The sequence below is a fragment of the Anabrus simplex genome, chromosome 7 (genome assembly GCF_040414725.1).
Source record: "Anabrus simplex isolate iqAnaSimp1 chromosome 7, ASM4041472v1, whole genome shotgun sequence".
Lineage (NCBI taxonomy): Eukaryota > Metazoa > Arthropoda > Insecta > Orthoptera > Tettigoniidae > Anabrus > Anabrus simplex.
The window spans coordinates 229,799,606-229,812,008 of NC_090271.1; the positions used below are offsets into that span (position 1 = coordinate 229,799,606).

General features: G+C 40.6%; 1 protein-coding gene across 2 annotated transcripts in view; it reads left to right on the top strand.

The window, feature by feature from the left end:
- The window catches only part of LOC136877498 (nuclear pore complex protein Nup93), a 262,104-nt gene that overhangs the window by 53,004 nt on the left and 196,697 nt on the right, over positions 1-12,403 (top strand). The gene's annotated exons all lie outside the window — the stretch shown is intronic.

Genomic DNA, 12,403 nt, shown 5'->3' on the forward strand with positions numbered 1-12,403 from the left:
ATAACTTGTGAATTGTATTCATATCCAGTTTTATTAGTGGGATATTTTTATAATCTGCATATAACATAGCACTTCTCAAACTGAGTGTTAGTTGATTTTCAGAACCTTATGGTGAGTCAATTCTTACTGCAAGAATTTTCACTTGTTAAATTTTTAAAATATTATTTTGGATTAAAAATCAAACATTGTAAATATTCATTATTTTTTTTGGATAAACACCTAAAAGACAATACCAAAGTCCTTATTCCCTAATCATTACACTAACCTATACATGTGTTAGACCAATCTCTATCAGGCTCAGCTTAGCTCTAGGCGTCATAAAATACACATTAGGGTAGATAATATGATGACTAGGGTCATCTTGTGTGGTCTAATGATCAGCGGTAGCATTCTATGCTACATAACAAAATAATATGATATAATTTTTTTATTAATTCAGCACGGATCTAGAATGAAATAAGAGACAAATATTAATGTGGGTGGAGGTTGAATTAACATCATAGAACTGAGAGCATTGTTTTTAATATAGACCAATTGATACACTCAATAATGGACGAGATAGTAAATTTGTTAACAATGATGTCTGCTCATCTGTGAATTCCACAACTTGTTAACAAAAATAAACATTCTTAAAACCAAAGCAAACAATATCTAAGCAGACAAAACAGTCGTACAAAAATTAAATCACATTAAGGATTATTTAGAAAATAGATGCTGTCATGGAATTCAGTTTAATTGTACGTGTCTGATATTCAATAGTGGTATTTCTTTGCTTTTCTCCTCTCCTCTTGAGATATGTAAGATCATCGTTTGATGGCCTAAATATCATATAACAATGCTGCCAGAAATTCTGAAGAAGAAACAGTAATGTGACAACAAGAATAGATATTTAATGCTGGTTTATTGTGCTTGATGATAAAGAAACAATAGCAATAAATCTCCCACTCTCTCTCTCTCTTTCTCTCTCTCTCTCACACACACAATATAAATGTGCATTTGCAACAAACATAAAATCATATGAAGGCAGTTCCTGAAAAAATAAAATACACCAAATATATACTGAGTGCCCAAAGTCACGGGAAGGCCTGTCCCATTAGAAAATGTGCCATGTATGACCCCTCGGCGTTGTGGCTGGCTGCGGCGTAGTTAAGCAGTCTGTCACAGATACCAATATCAGGAAGGTGGCAACACGTCACGAGTTTACTGACTTTCAATGTGGGATGGTCATCGGCACACAGCGTAGGGGTCATAACATTGCAGAGATTACACGCAAATTCGTGTTTCGGAGGTCAACAGTGTCGAGGGTGGATCTTCAATATCGCCGTTCGGGAAGACCACAGGTGTTTAACGAATGTATATCACGTCGCCTCCGTAGAACCATACTGGGTGCTCGATGTGTTACTGAGAATCATATCACCACCCAGTTGATTGTTGGGAGTCAGGAACCCATTTCTACCAGGACTGTAAGGAGGCAACTGCACCGCATAAGCTTCACCAGCCGACAACCAACTCGTGTTCTTTTGCTGACACCTCGACACAGAGCTCAACGACGGATGTGGGCCCGCGAACATCAGCAATGGACCCTGGAACAGTGGCGGTGTGTAGTATGGTATGATGAATCCTGGTTCCAGTTGCATTGAGCTGATGGGCGCGTGAGAGTGTGGCATATGCCCTGTGAAGCTATGGATCCTGCGTGTCAATAAGGTTGTGTCCAGGCGGGAGGTGGCTCAGTTCTGTCTGGGTGGCGTTCTCATGGTCGCAATTAGGTCCCATTGTCCGCCCTCACTGTGTACTATCTCAACTACTTTTCCTTGCGCTCATGGATGTAATCATTAAAGAAATTAAAGCTGCAGAACCTGGAGATTTGAATGCATTAGTGTTTGCAGATGATGTTGCCATTTGGGGAGAAACAGAGCAAGAAGTTCAAAGGAAACTAGATTGCTGGGTCAACAAATTTAAGGAATATAAGTTAATTGTGAGTAAGAAGAAAACAGTAGCCATGAAATTGAGTAGAACACCCAGCGAATGGGACCTCAGACTTCGTGTAGAGAGAATTGAATGTGTAGAAAGCTTCAGCTATCTTGGAAGTATTGTATCGAACCAGGGGAGCGCTAAATTGGAAATCCAGAACAGAGTGACAAAAGGTTCCACATTCTTCTATCAGGTACGTAATCTAGTGTGAGACAATGCAGTTCCCTTAAAAGCCAAACAAATAATGTTCAAATCTTACATCTTGCCAATCATATCATATAGGTTGGAGACCTGTGTGTTACTGAAAAGAGACTCAGCAAACTGCAAGCATGTGAAATTAAATTTTTACGATCTGCTATGCAAAAAACAAGAGACAGAATTAGAAATTAGTGCATTAGAAATGACATGCAAGTGACCTGTACGATGGAAGAAAGACTACGCATTGCCCGGTTGAAATGGTTTGGGCATGTTCAAAGGATGGAAGAGACTAGAACCCCCAGGCAACACTTGAGATGGCAGACCTGGAAGGAGACCTGTTGGACGTCCCAGAAGAAGGTGGCTGGACCAAATAAATGCAGACCTTATCGAGAAAGGAACAACACTGCAGGGTGTGAAAGGTAGGGAACTCTATAACGACAGGAACCGATGGAGGCATATTGTCCACAAAAGTCCTACCCGGCTCTCTGGAAGGATACCCAGATGATGATGATGATGATGATGATATCTGCCTTCAGGGAGCACTGACAGGTGCATGTTTTGTGGTCATATTTTCACACCATCTGTATCCCTTTCTGGCCCTTGAGTACCCTAATGGAAATGCTATGTTTCAAAAGGACAATGTGCCATGTCACTGCTCTGTGGTAGCATGCAGGAAGTGGAGGAGCACTCCAGTGAAGGTACAACCATAGATTGGCCCTCCAGATCCCCTGATCTTAATCCAATCAAGCATTTATGGGATGCTGTCGATGCTGGTGTATGCTCCATAAACCCTGCACCAACTACTCAAGACCAATTGTGGGTAGCAATGCAAGATGCGTGGGTCCAGATCCCTCCAGAACGATTCGAACACCTTGTAGAGTAGGTGCCTTGCTGTATTGCTGCCGTTTTGAGGGCTCGCGGATGAGAAACTCGTTAACATCACATTCAGTGTCTTCCCATGACTTTTGGCCACTCAGCGTACTGTATATATACAATGGGGTCCATGAAATGTATTAGAGTTTTACATTACTTCATATTACGTTACTTCCTTGATTATTATTTTGTTGATGTTGTTATTAGTATCATTATCATCATCATTCTTCACATGAAATAATGGAAAACCCCACAACAGTAGATGAACGTGCCTCCAATACCTATTACATAACGTGATTAAATTTCACTTAGGTGACAAAAATCTCAAATATTCACTCAGAAGTTGACGTTACGAAATCCCACGAAGGAAGACATGAATTCTTTACCTAAACAAAACATAGCTTGTTTCTGAAGATGTTACAATAGCATAATTAACACCCAATTCAACTGGGTAGACTGTGTTAACATGAGTGGGCAACCATGAAAATAGTCACACAACATAATAAGACCGGGCGCACATTGAGACACAGTCGGCCGCAGAGCAGGGCAGAGTAGGGTACGACAGTGTAGCACTGACAAAACTGCAAAAGTGCATGTGAACGCACATTGCCATACAATGTCTCGCCAGATTTCAGAAAGAAAGAACATTGTTTTCTTCTGACTCGGTGATATTAGGGAATCCAACGTAACGGGAGACCTCCTTCCTCTTTTCATGACTCCCTCTTGTTTTATTTTTCAAGCGTTCGTTCCTTCACGATTTTCTTTCTTGTTTTCATAGTATCTTCACAATTTCCCTTGCCGATATGGGCTGATAACCACGCTGTTTTTGCCTTAAAACAGTCGCAACAAAAATCACCACAATCACCAGTTAACACGATTGTACATTATATCCATGTTAGCAATGTTCGGCGTTGATGTGGACTAAGCAGCAAAAGTCTAAATTCATGAATATCTCTTTTATAGTAGTCTGTAAGGTAGAACTGTATAAGTGATCAGAAAGTATATTCTCTGCAACTTTTATTATGCATTGTTTATCAGTAGGACCACTGATAACATACAGTAGATATAGCCTAGACTGTAGTTTCTTATTCCCCAACTTCACATACCGATTTTTATTCAATTTAGTTCAGCCATTTTCTCGTGATGCTTGTACATACAGTACTTAATACATACATACGTGATGGGGAAATAGAAATTAAAAATTGCAGTGCAGTCCACATGCTTCACATTGTATAAGTCCGCCTCCGTAGCGTAACGGTTAGTGTTATTAGCTGCCGTCCTCGGGGGCCCGGGTTCGATTCCCGGTACTGCCAGAAATTTCCGAATGGCAGGAGGGCTGGTATGTGGTTGAAATGGTACATGCAGCTCACCTCCAATGGGGGTGTGCCTAAAAAGAGCTGCACCACCTCAGGATGAGGACACGAGTTTACTTACTTACATTGTATAAAACAATAGTGAGACTGAACAGCTGTCATAATCTTCTCCTCTATTTATAGACAAGTTACGTGACACATGCACAGGAAACTGTTGTGGACACTCTTTGGGGTAGGCGTTGAAATGTCCCGTGCTACCTTGCCCTTCCCTGCCTCTCAACATGCGATGATATGATGATTTGTGTGGGTTACAAAAATCTGCACTGTGCTGCTTTAGTTGCTTCGCCTGTGTCCGACCTAAAGGTCATTGTACATCATCATTATCATCATTGCAGAACCACTCACTTAATTCAAACATGAAACTTCACTTCTTGTCAGTACATTCGAAGATCATCCTGTTTCCCATCACAAATGTCTCAGCTTATTCATCATATACATATTTGAAGATTCGTGTACTATAATTATAACTAATAATAATAAAAAATTAATTCTGAGATGGATCATGGAGAAGAACTGGGAATATGTAAAGGATATTGTGATGACTTTTATAGACTTAGAAAATGCACTGAAATCAAATGTAGATGGATACCAAACAGAACTAGGAGAAACACGAACACAAACTCACACCAGATCGAGAGAGAACTGCTGAACAAAAAACCGAGATCAGTACATGAATAACCTGACAGTGGAGAGTAAATGGGAAGACTTAAAGGACAAGGTTAGAGAAGAATCCAAACGATTGGCCACTAATAACAAGAGAAGGAAGCATGAGTGGTGGACAGAAGAATGTGAAGAGGCGGTTGAGTACAGGAGGAAGATGTGGGTGTAAGGTGGCAGACTACCAAGAAGGAAGAGGACCTGTCAACATTTGAGACAGCGAGAAAGATGGCTGCCAAGACGATCAGGAATGCCAGAAAGAAAAGGTGAAATGAGAGGCTGGAAGAAGCTGATCATGCGTTTAAGAAAAACAAATCACGAACCTTCTTTAAGGAGATGAAAAGCAGGATAAAGGGTTATGAGGCGAGAGAACCTTTTGTGAAAGGACAAGATGGCGAGTTGAAAATAGGTGAAAAAGACTTATGCGAGGAAATGGCAAGATATTTCAAAGATCTACTAAACACAGAAGCACCCATAGGCAGTATGACTCTACAGTACAGTAGACACATCAACCAAGGATGAGCACCCACCAGAACAGAAGTTGTGAAGGCAATCAAGGATCTCAAGAAAAACAAAGCGGCAGGTAATGATGGTATATGTGCTGAGGAGATCAAATGGGGTGATCCTGCAATGAAAGAAAGCATGTACAGAATAATAATGGACATCTGGATAAATAAGAAGATACCTAGCGACTGGAAAGAAGCTATAATTATACCAGTACATAAGGAAGGGGACTGGATAACTACAGAGGTATCTCACTGCTAAACATTGGGTACAAGATACTCTAGAGATTATTGCTGAACAGAGTGGAAGCACAGCTTGAATCAACCATAGGAGAATACCAGAGTGGTTTCCGGAAAGGGAGAAACTGCATAGAACAGATCTTTGGACTCAAGAGAATCACAGAACACAGACACAGGAAAGGAAAGGACACAATAGTGACATTTGTAGACTTCGCAAAAGCCTACGACTCGATAGACAGGAACACACTACTGAACATCCTACGCGACAGAGGATTGGATTCTACGGCACATGCATTGCTGGGGGAAACATTGAAGGCTACAACCGCTAGAGTAAGATACCGGAGTATGTTGTCAGACAGCTTTGAAATTAAGACAGGAGTCCAACGAGGGGATGGTCTGTTGCCAATATTATTTAACCTAGTTTTGGATGAAGTGGTGAAGCAGTGGAGACAGTTGAATAGAACCATGGGAATTGAAAGTGTACAGATTGGATACAAGATCAAAAACAGTGTTATAGTGGATTGCCTTGCCTTCGCAGATGATATGGTGGTTACATGAGAAGGAAGAAGACGCAAAGTTGGCACTAGCAAATCTAGCTGAGACTGCAGCAAAGGTTGGTGTAAAAATAGCCTACAACAAGACGAAGGTACTGAATACGAAGACCGATTGGAATGTAAAAGGCCAAGTGGTAGAGAGAGTCAACAGCTTCCGGTACCTAGGTGAGAACATCATGGGTAAAGTACATAGCAAGAAAAGTACCACAGACAGAGCTCAACTGCTGCTGAAACTACGATATGCAGCCATGACTACATATGGAAAGAAGAACCTCTCGAGGAACGCAAAACTGCGTCACTACATGATAACCATCAGGAATGCTGCATTATATGCAACTGAAATGCTGACATTGGGCAAGAGAGCATGCATACAATTGGAGAAGGAGGAAAGAAGAATCTTGAGACATATATGGGGCACTAAAAAGCAAGGTGAAATCTGGGTACACAGATCAAGGCAGGAACTATATGTGGGGTGTAGAACCAATCTCGAGTGTGATAAGAAAGGGAAGGTTAGGATTTGTTGGACATCTCATGAGGATGGATGACAGTAGACTGACGAATAACATATGGAATGCAACCTGCTTAACTGGAAATAAGTGGATGAAGGAAGTCAAAGAAGATTTGGGAGCCTATTGGTATAAAGGAAAAATATTCACTGATGACAGTACAGGATAGGTCCAAATACAAAAATATTGTGGAAGGTCACAGATGGACAGAAATCAGGATCCAGATTCAGACCACAGAAACAGAGAGAAAGAGTGGGAGTGAGAGAATGAGGAGGTATTGGGAAGAAAGATGATGTGCCGAACAAGTCACTAGTGATCCTCAGGGGTCGTAACGAACCGAATAGAATTAGAAAAGGCATAAAACAGCATCCCCAGAACAAGAGTTTGGAAAAGCCTGACACACAGGGCTTTGGCAAAGAACTAATAAACCATGGTAAAATCAATGTAATATGATAACTGTTATGACTGTGTGAAGACACCATTGGTTTATAATTGACAATGGGCTAAAACAACGGAGTGTGTTATCACCTTTACTGTTCATAATGGTGAAGGATGACATCGTAAATGCAGTAAGGAAAGATTATAGAGGTGAAAGAGTAAATTTAATGATGAGGACGAGGTACAACAGCTCAATATACTGAATAGAAGGATTGAAAAATGGGGATTGAGGATCAATGTGAAGAAGAGCAAGACAATGGAGATGAGTAAAGGAAGTAAAAAGGGAAAAGGAGTTATCAGAATTGGAGACTAGGAAGGATACAAGTGGGGAGTGCCTTTTACCATTAGGTACAGAGATTAATATGGAATAAAGATGTACCAATGAAGGCTAAAGAAGTAATGTACAAGGGATATTACTTACCTACAGGGTGGGGGAGAAGTCCCTTTACCCCAGTAACGGTTTAGTATCAAATGTTATTTATGCTATGTTATTTATGCAGGTTAATAGCTTTAATAGCTGTATTACTTCCTATTAATTGTTGGAATCAAGTGTTGGAATACATATTGTCGCAGCAAAGTGTTAGTTTGAAGCCATGGCAGATGTGAGCGGTAATAATACATTATTGAGGAGGGGGTTGTGGCAAATGTGCAGGTGCATGAACGACAAAACACAGGGCAGAAAATGAGATTATGGGAGCATTGCAGGAAAGATTTAATAAGTTCCACTGCGAAAAGCAACACTTATTGATTGGGACAGACGTGCTTTTGCCTCAGGCAGTGTTAAAGACAGACCGCAGAATGGAAGGAAGATACGAGAAGAAATATGTGTTGGAGTCTGTGCTTTGATTGAACAATCTCTCATGAAGTAGATGCGTAAATGTGCTTAAGAACTCTGTATACCGAGAACAACAATCCAAGATTACTTTAAAAAGGAATGAGCGTGTTTTAGCATGCTGTGCTTTAACTACATTCTCAAATGCAGTGATCCATGCAAAGGTTATGTTTTCAGATGAATGTGCTATTTATCGCAGCTCATGTACTGAAAATGTTGTCCTGTGGGCCAAAGGGAATCCTCATTACAGAGTTGAGTTGTAAAGGAACCTGCCTCATGTAATGATATGGGCAGCGATGACATCACATCTGCTTGGACCGTACTTTTTGAAAGGACCGTGAATGGTGAAAATTATTTATACATGTTACAAACATGGTTAATACCCCAGTTTGAGGAAAGGAGCCTCACATAATGCATATGGTTGCAGCAAGGCAGAGCCCCAGCTCACTATGCTCTTGCAGTGCGCGAGTTCTTAAACGAACATTTCCCAGGACGGTGGATAGGTCATGATTCACTACCAACATAAGCTCTTTTGAAATGACCACCTAGAAGCCCACCACACCTGACAACTTGTTATGGGGAGTCATTAAGGCGCATGTATATGCATGCCGTTTTGCTACAAACGAAGAACTGCTCAATGCTGTTGAGGATGCATTTCGGATTATAACACCGGACATGCTCATAAATATGTTTAGAAGAACATGGAGACTTACAGAACTGTGTTTACTGCATGAGGGGAATATTCAGATAAGTTGGACACCTAATACGAAAGTAACATTACCTAAATATTTGATACTGAACACTTACAGGGGTACGGTGACTTCTCGCCCACCCTGTATAATGACATATGCAGCAGAAACCTGGACAATGACTCAGAGAGATGAAGGTAGAGTACAGGCGGTTGAAATGAAATGCCTGAGGAGTATGGTACAGAAAATGAGAAGGGATAGAGTGAGAAAGACATTTGAAAAGAGCTAAATGTGCAGACACTTGAAGACAAACTGGAACAGGACAGATTGAGGTGGTTTGGACATGTCAAGCAGATGAAAGAAGGAAGACTGCCAAGACAAGCACTGGAAAGACAGATGGCAGGGAAGAGAGGACGATTAACCCATTCATTGCCAAACCCTTATATATACGTTATTGAATGCCGTGCCTCTGGTGCAGTGTGTACTTCACCGATCTCACAAATTAACGCGATATAGTGTCATGCTTTGAGATTCTGTGGAAATGCTCAAGAGAGTTCTGTACAGCAGATATACCACTCCATTTTGCGTGTTTTGAAAGCGATCTCGTGTTATTTCAGCTTTGTTGGAGTGTAATATCTTATTAACGTGTAGCCATCATGGCATTTTCAAGTACCGTATACATTCATCTCTTGTTGACGAAGAAATTGAATGTTTCCTCATAAATAGTGATTCTGGAAAGCTATATTTTGATAATGAAGAATATCTAAGTCGCGATACTGAACTACAAAAAAGTGCGAGACAAAATAGTAATGATGAATCTCGTACAGAATTGTCACCTTTTCCTCAGATAAATTCTTTTTCCACCAAATGTAAATGATTTTGCTAATACCAGTTCTTGGATCAACAATTTTATATTATATTTCAGTAATAGTATCACCGAGCGGAGTAACCGCACATATTAACAAGCTACGGCTATGGAGCCAAGCTCTACACTCGGCAGGCAAGTTGGTTCAAACCCCACTGTCAGCTGTCCAGAGATTTTTGTTTTATTTTTGTTTTTGTTTCCCTTTTGCACACTCAAGCAAATGCTGGGACAGTTCCTATATATAAGCCACAGCTGATTCCTTCCATTTTCTTACCCAGTTTTATTCACCATCATTCATTTCATATTCATTATTTTCTCAACTGAGGTTTGCATCAGGAAGGGCATCTGGCTGTAAAAATATGGTGTAAAATATCTCACTTCATCCCTGACCCCGTATTGGGCTGCAGGGCTAAGGGGACGATATGCATTCCATTAATAGTATCAGTAAGAATGTATCTATATAAGGGCTTCTTCCTTTAAAAAAACCGGCCCAGAGGCTTCACTTCATCATCAAAACTCGGCAGTGAAAAGGTTAAGACCAAGATTGTGATGGATGGACTCTGTGAAGAACACCATAGGGCAACGGAACCTCGACTGGAACACAGTGTTAGATGAGTAATGGAGGGGAGACAGGATGAAGTGGATAGGAACCATATTTGCCATCATCTGTTGTCAGCTGGAAAAGGGGAAATGATGATGATGAATAACACTGGCCTGCGAAGATTTTCCGGCAAAAGTAATATGTGATATACGTTACATATAGTGTCCTTGTGTAAAAAATAATACCAGTTGTTTCGTATCACATACAGATTTGTCACAAGGCCGGCTCATGTTTATGCTAATGTAGCTTCGTTGTTGTAAATGTGGTTTGGATTGGTTGTATGGAATGCAGGTATGGACATGTCTGAGAGGAAAATATTGTATGTGCTCTGTTTTGGAGGGGAGTAGGTAATCATACAGGAACACCGGAAGAACAACTAGAACAGTTGCAGTTCGCGCATACGCAATATCAGACAAGGTCAAAACGCCAAGTTCGCATTTCTCCATAGTCTGTGAGGAGAATCTGAGAACGTGTTTCACGTCTTTGTCTACAAGTTACAATGTGCACTTGAAGTCGATTGAGTGAATAAGTGAGTTAGTGTGTTAAAACGGCAAGTGGCAGTAATGTTCGGAGGCGAAAATGTGTGAACAATCCAACTCTTTCTGTTATATATGTGGCCAGTGTACAATTAAAGGCCAGAAGGGAAATATTACGCCATTTATAAAAAGCGTGTATTTTGACATATTTTAACATGAAGTTAGGTGATCAGGACAAGAATTTCATACCCCATATTGTGTGTAAAACGTGTGTAGAAAACCTGTGGCTTGTACAATGGGTTGTTGCCAGAATCCCAGTGGCTTGGCAGGAACAAAGAAATCATTATTACGAATGTTATTTTTGTGTATGTAAAGTGTCCGGGTTCAATACGAAAAACAAAAAGCACATTGTGTATCCCTGCTTTCCCTCTGCCATAACCCCCGTCCCACATGGACTCGATATTCCTGTCCCAAAACCATCAATACATTTACCAGAGAGTATGTCTTCGTCATCTTCAAATGCGGAGGATAGTGATGATCATATCTTTGTTCCAGATGTTGAGGATAAAACTCCACGTCTTTATAATCAGTGTGACTTAAATGATTTGGTGTGTGACCTAGGCCTCACTAAAGAAAAGAGTGAACTTTTAGGATCAAGATTAAAAGAGAGAAATTTTTTACTTCCAAGGGACAAATTTGTATTGTGACAGAAATTGGAAGGAAGAATTCTGGCAGTTTTTTGTCCACGAAGACAAACTTGTGTTTTGCTGTGATATCCCTGGATTGATTCGTCGTCTTGGAACTATTTACCGAGCAAAGGACTGGCGTCTATTTATTGATACCAGTAAAAGAAGTCTCAAAGGTGTTCTTCTGCCCAATGAAAATAAACTTGCTTCAGTGCCAGTCGCCCATTCAACATCTCTTCATGAAAACTATCACAATTTATCTATGGTGTTGCAGAAACTGAACTGCAATGAACACAGATGGTTACTGTGCTGTGATTTGAAAGTGTGCGGTATCATATTAGGGCAGCAAGGTGGATGTAGAAAGTTCCCGTGTTTTCTGTGTGAATGGGACTCTCGGGACAGGGATCGTCACTGGTTAGTGTCTGAGTGGTCCAAGAGGAAACGGTTTGTGTCTGGAGAAAAGAACATTGTAAATCGTCCGTTACTTGATCTTCAAAGTGTGTTATTGCTCCCTTTACATATTAAATTGGGAATTATGAAGCAGTACGTGAAGAGTTTGGATAGAGGCAGTCCCTGCTTTCTGTACCTGTCAGAAATTTCCAGGACTGTCGTATGCCAAAATTAAGGAAGGTGTTTTCGACGGCCCCCGAAATTGGAAGCTTATGAAGACTCTTATGACATTCAGTATGACGATGAACGAAACACAGCTTCAGGCATGGGAATCATTCAAGGATGTTTGTAGCAAATTCGTGGGTAATGTTAAAGATGTCAACTACCAACAGATTGTGGAAACCATGTTGTACAACTTCTAGAAATCGGGTTGTGGCATGAGCTTAAAATTACATTTCCTGCACAGTCATCTGGATTATTTTTCTGCAAATTTAGGAGCATTCAATGAGGAACATGGCAAGCAGTTCCATCAGGATCTAAAAGAAATGGAA